The sequence below is a fragment of the Dinoponera quadriceps genome, unplaced genomic scaffold (assembly GCF_001313825.1).
Source record: "Dinoponera quadriceps isolate SergipeBrazil2010 unplaced genomic scaffold, ASM131382v1 scaffold1658, whole genome shotgun sequence".
In the NCBI taxonomy this organism is placed as follows: domain Eukaryota; kingdom Metazoa; phylum Arthropoda; class Insecta; order Hymenoptera; family Formicidae; genus Dinoponera; species Dinoponera quadriceps.
The window spans coordinates 3,976-10,047 of NW_014555920.1; positions in this window are offsets into that span (position 1 = coordinate 3,976).

A 6,072-nucleotide genomic window follows, 5' to 3' on the forward strand; every position below is an offset into this window, starting at 1 on the left:
AAACCCCCCCCCCCCCCCCCCACGTGTGTCGCCGAGAGAAATAACTGTCTCATGAAAATCTTCAACCGCTGAAAATTACAATAGGGGGCTGGGAAATAATCGGCACGCCGGCAACAACGAGCGGAGATGATGATAAAAGGAGGGTAACAATGAGCAACACACTTCAGCTCTTTCGTAAAGCGCAGAAGCGCACGTGAGAATCTCGTTTATAATTTACACGCGAACGAGATCCTGCCGCGCGCGAATCTGACGTGGAGATGAAGGTGACGATAGAAATTGATAGAAAGCAATGGAAGTGTGATTAAAAGTTGGCGCTAACAAATTACACGATGGAAAGCACGTGGTGGTACGCCGACACTTATTACGTAGCTCGGTTTTCTCCTTTGTCCCTTAAGGTAGTAGCAGCATAAAATGAGTTTCTTAAGAATTCGTTGAAGCTGGCAGTGCATACAGGGTGTCCCAGATCGACATGGATAAACTTAATAAGGACGTAGGATAGATTGAGGTGAACAGAAAATGCTCTGTTATTTTACAAACAACAAAATTTCGAGCTATTAATGATTGAAAATGGCGATTTGCATGTTATTTGTAAAGGACTTTTCTTGCTCAGAGTGACCTAATCTATAAATAAACGACTGTTGTTATACCTTGTGACAGGCAATAATATATTGAACATTGAATCTGGGACTTTGAACCTGCCGCTAAATACAACAGCTGCCATATATTTGTAGATTAAGCCACTCTGAACAAAGAAGTCCTGTACCATTTTGCGAATAACAAACAAATTTTTGAGTTATTAATTAAAAAAGCCTCCATACGTGGTCATTTTCAATAATTAATAACTCGAAATTTTGAATGTTGCTTAAATGTGGTATTTTTTATTGTACAGCTAAATGCAACCAAACTCACTTTTCAATGTAAATGTTCGAAAATTACGTAATTTAAATGTTCGAGATTTCATCTCGCATCTTTCACTGCAAGAGAGGTAGGTAAACTCGTATATTCTTCATCTTTACGTTTCTAGTTGTTGAGTAGAAACGTTCCTATTTCTGGGGACGACGTTAGAAACGTTTTTATTTGATGAGCATACTCGAATACACGTTATTATGCCGCGAAACGAAAGATGCACTAATTAAATAACTAATTAAACGAGCAATTAGACGTTTTGTGTGCGCGAGCAGCGGAAAAATTAAATTACAAGTTTCACTATAATTCAGCTCGAACAAGCCAACATTTCACGAACGTACGTTCGGTTTGTCTACAAAGAGAACGGTGACTCTCTTTCCCGTGATATAGGTATATTATAACAGAGTGAAATGTACCTTTTTCAGGACGCGCATAAAGTTTACCGGCGGGTTAAATCGATTAGCGGGATATCAATAGCTCCTGAAAATAACAGAAAGCTTTCTCGGTCAAAGAACGGAGGAACAGCTATTAATACCATTGCGTAATTTGCAAACTGCCATAGGCGAGGCAGATATTCGTTAACAAAATCCGGAAGCCGCGCTTTCGCAGCAGTCTCATTGATCGTCATACCTCATTAAAATCAGGAAGTCTGTCGCGCTCCTAATGAAGCTCCCCAACAGAAAGAATTATCCGCGCGTTTCTTTCATCAGGTCTCATTGTCACGTTCAGCTCGTAGGTAGAAGATTTCATTTAGCATCGGGAGAAGCATACTCGTTGCTGCTATTATTTGCTCCATTGTAGACTAATGTATCAAGCTTAATGTCAAAGCAACACGTTGTTCCTATCGTATTGATCTCTAGATTTTTGCCGCTCTTTGTGATCCACCGATAAATTGAAACATCTGAAAGAGAAGCGTGGCGTGTATATGTAAGTTTCGTTCTTCTGTCCAGTATTATTCTTCTCGGTCGAAGAAGTTTCGAGCCACGTGGCGTAATTAAGGCAGTCGGTCCGTACCTTTCTGACAATATTGGACCAACTACCTTGAGAATCGCGCTACCAATGTCATCTTCAAAGATTTATGGAACGACACTGATACCTCCGAAGTAAATTAACCCGATATCGTGCACAATGGAACGTTATCCCGCAAAAGGATCGCCGGTAGGCAAACTCGTATATTCGACAAGCAAATACTCTCCCTTTCATCCGAGTCCTTTTCACTCCCCCGTTCCGCCTCCTATTATTTGCAAGTCACTCTTCTAAGAGAGAAGATGAATCGTCACTGAGAGAGGACCGATGAGAGTGACGGTATCGCGATATTCACCTTCCGACATATATATATATATACGTCGCTGCTAAGAGCGTAATGATTTCCTGTCACTTTCGTGCTTAATGGCAAAGAACTTTCGTATACAACAACCCGCGGCTGTCGCCACGGATGTTGTCGGAAAATCGCCGATAAATAAAATTTCATCCGTCTCGCTCGGCGTGTTTTCGAAATAAAACCATTATTAACTCCTAAAAATACGTTGGAACTCGCTTAACAGTAATCTTCAGCAAAAATACGCAAACCGAGCTAAAAATAGCCGCGGAGTCTTCGGTTATATCTCGCCCCCCGGCTAATTATTGGCAAGACAAATCGTTTGTACATGCAATAACGACCTTCCCGTTTGCCATGTTATCGATTCTTGAAAAGACGGTTCACGGTCAGTCCGTTGCACGTTTTAATTGTACCGTACGTCAGGGTGTTCTAAGAGAGGGTATTCCGGCGAATCAGTGAAAGACCATTAGGCGGTATGTCAGTTTCAATATCGTCCGGAAACAATTTCTCCAGGGACAAAATTGCGCAATCGCTCTCGTCCGGTATCGCGCATCGCTCGCAGGCTCATTCATAAATCACACACATTTCCGCGAGAGCGATTACTGTGCGAGACGATTCGTCCAAGACTCCTCTAAATTCCCGTCTGCTTTTCGTCGCAATCGTCGTCGTTGCAAACACCGCGACGTTCCTTCGTTTTCTTCGACGAAGGTCTACGCATGTTTTGAACAGAGAAAGAAAGTCGTAGCGTTTCCCTGACGGCTTTTATATCGAACTATCGTTATCCTCTTTCTCTGCCAAATGACTGAAAGAAAATTAGAACATCGCGACAACTATAATACATATCAGGTAACCAGAAGGAACGCGCGAATAGATACCATATACGCAAGCTTAATTTTTTTACCCGCGAGTAGCGGCTAATTTCTGCGCGGAAGTTCTCTAATTTGCAAAATGCTTCAGTTTTCCACACGGTTGCGTCGCTTTGCACAATTTGCACGACGACGATCGTGAGCTTGTTTTTCCCTTCTTTCTCCTACCTTTTTTCTTTATTGGTTTTTTTTTAACCGACGCGAGATTCCGTGCTTCTTTTGGCCGGAGGCTAACGAGTCGCACTTGCATATACGCGACGAAGTCGTCTGGAAATATTCTGGGCCATTTTTCGATCATATTTTACCTCCAATTGCATTGAAATTTGATGGATGTACACGAGAGGGGAATCTAATAGACTTTGAGGAAGAAGAGTTAAAGAAAGGCACTGAGTTCAGAAGTCACAGACGAAATATTGAAACTTTCCGATACTGCAAAACTGGAGGAACGAAAAAGGACGTAGGTAATGTAAGAGTTGCCGACGAAAGCGAATATAAAGGTGTGGGGATCAGGGGAAAAATGAATTCCGCGTTGGCGGGAAATCCAATTTGCGGTCGTGTTGGAAGCTGGGAACCGATCGCGTTGATGAAAGATTCTAAGAGTAACGATAAAGGTACAAGAAGGAAGAAGTTGCTGTGCTGCAGGATCTGTGGCGGAAAACGGTACGAGGTTTACAAAGGCGAAACACAATTCATAACGGGGTTCGTTATTGCGGGATTAATTATCGGGCCAATCGAAGCGCGAAAAGGGCGAAAGTAAAAAGTTCGATGCGTCGGTCCGATGCGAAATAAAAGAGAAATAATCTCGCGTGATACGAGATTTGTCGCCGGTTCAATGTTCGGGGGTTAGAAATAAACTTGTCGGTTCAAATATACCATCGCAGGTAGAGATTCATTTAGCGCTATTATCCCGACGAACGAGATAACAGGGAGATCGAATCGCGGAAAATTTATGTCCCGCCAAAAATATCGCGTATGAAAAATACGAAATAACCAACGAGGACTGTTTTAACGCAGAATAAAAGGACGGTAAAGCTCGGAAACCAAATTGAATGTATGAAAACGTGAAATATATAATTATGTTCTTTTTATATCTGCCTATAACTCGAATTTATTCAATTTAAATATTAACATCGATGGACTAAGAAAAAAATATTTGATATTTGTAATCTTATAATCATTATAGAATCACAATCGGGAATGAAAGAATTATAATCGAGAGAAGCATTTTTCTAATAAGTGTTACTATAATGTTACTGATAATAACTTTATATACATATTATCACTATTTTTATAATTAGAGCCAAAACAAAGGTATAATTGAAGCTGAAAGCTGAATCAAGTAAATATTACTTTAATGTAGCATCTTGTTCTTTCAAAGTATAAAATTCATACAGTTATCACTTACGTTATTATATTTTCCTCCGATTGCAGACATCGGCTGTGTTTCGAGCAGCATCGAGAAAAAAGAAAAACGTTCAAACCGCGTGGAAACTAAGTGTAGCGACGGTGCTGTAGGCAGATATAGGGTTAATTATAAGCACGAGAAGGTAAAATATAACGGGAAATAATGTTTCTTTCAAATTTCGCCCCATAACATATCGATTATCGTTAGTCTCGTGAATTTGACATCGTAGTTATAGCCATTCCTACACGTTTGCACACAAAAATGATCAAAAGCGGCCATTAATTCCCGCCATTCCGGCCCCGATCGTTAATATGACTCATATTCCTGCTATGCGGCGAATTGTAATTTTCCAGGAGGAATAATGTACTGGAAATTCGATAAGGAATTCGAGCTGCTTCCCAGTTTGGCGACTTACGGAGCACCCCTCGGCTCCGTAAACGCTCCGCGCGAATGCACGGATGTAATTCCTCGCGCGAGGCCGCTCTACTTTGCGGACCGGTAGGGAGGGTCGCTATCTTTCACTCTCGCGAAATTAAATTATCGCGATCCACCGCTGGAAATTATGACGCTGTGGTTCGTTTAACGTGCGTTCGAGCGTCAGCCGCTTTTTTTCCACGTCCGTTTCAACATCGACCGTTTCCCTCCCCATCTCCCGTCTACGCACCACCCTACTCAAATCGCAGCGCACGTCGCGAAAACTTTCTTCGAATTTCCGCACGTCTGTCCGTCGTATGTTTCGAAAATCCCGTCGATCTCTTCCGCCGGAAAGTTCCTTACCTCGCGTATCTTGTCGATAAATGTCCGTAAAATCTAGACTATGAAAGACTAAATTCCTTTCGTAGCATTGAAAGAGCACTTTCAATTGTGCTCCTTTGATGTTATAAATGGGAAATATCCATTTCCTCCATTTGAATACTTAATATAGAATTTAAAATTTTGAATCGGGATGTCCGGATTGTTGCTAGATTGTTGTTGGAAATTTTCAAAAGTGAGCCATTTTCCTTTGTATAGAATCCGACTTACCATTTCTCACATTGCGATCGTTAGCTCACACAGATTAATTAATTCCCCATTAACTATCGCGATTTTTGCAAAATGGCACATGATTTTCCCGTTTATCCAGTTTAATCCGTTCTACTTGCGCACCACAGATGCCGAGGTAATTATTGGACACCCTGCATACTTACACACAGATGCTACTCCATTTACATATTAAGTTGAATATAAAAAAATTTGAGAGAATATAAATTCTTCATGGTCGAATATGACACAAGTGACGCCAGTCTACTAAATCCGTCGAGTTACGGCCTAGGACTTAACTCGGCGAAATTAAATTATTTCACACACGCCTTTTTATTTTTATCCTTGAGCTATTTTTTTCATACGAAGAGCGACTTCCCGACGATTTGTTTCAATCCGGCGTGGCTTGTAAAAACGCGCAGAAACATTTCATCATTTAGAAAAAGAGCGGTTATGTTGCCATCATTCGCGGGAAAAACTGGCCTCAGCAAACTCCGCTTTTATCGCCGACGCGTGTTTGTCGCCAGTACTACAACGACCAAATGCCAGGGGGGGGG